Source organism: Solanum tuberosum, unplaced genomic scaffold (genome assembly GCF_000226075.1).
Source record: "Solanum tuberosum cultivar DM 1-3 516 R44 unplaced genomic scaffold, SolTub_3.0 scf00099, whole genome shotgun sequence".
In the NCBI taxonomy this organism is placed as follows: Eukaryota; Viridiplantae; Streptophyta; class Magnoliopsida; order Solanales; family Solanaceae; genus Solanum; species Solanum tuberosum.
The window spans coordinates 705,984-706,543 of record NW_006239023.1 but is presented as its reverse complement, the minus strand read 5'-3'; positions in this window follow the sequence as shown (position 1 = coordinate 706,543).

The window sequence follows — 560 nt, the reverse complement described above, 5'->3', positions numbered from 1 at the left end:
TTAAAGTGTAGTCATACACATATTAATCAGATTTCATACAGATCTCATCTAATAAATGTACAGTTTGGAAACACACTGATAGTTTTCAAAATAGTATCTTGAAATTGTAATAGGCAATCAGTAATTAATATGTAAACAGTATCTGCCTAGAAAGAAAACATATGATATTATATATCATCAAATACTTAAACACAAAAAAATTAGTCCAAAAGTTTAAAAAAATAAACTTTTTGTTGTTCTTCTTGTTGATGGTTTTGAAGATGTTCCAACTTCTACATTTGTTTTTTTTTTCTTTTTGATTTCATTAACAAAATCAAAATTGGAATCAGAAGGGGTTTCAACAATTTTCTCCTTCCTCTTCTTCCCCTTTTGATTTACAGAGGTAGGTGACCTTTTTTTTCTTCAGTTTTTCTCTCTTTGTCGCTCCTTCAACTTAGATGAACCATCCATCGCCGAATTTTGAATATTCGCCGAATTTTCAACAATTTAGCGGGGGGGGGGGGTTGAGTTAATATATTAAAATTTGAAACATGAACATCAACAATAGATGTTCCTTCACC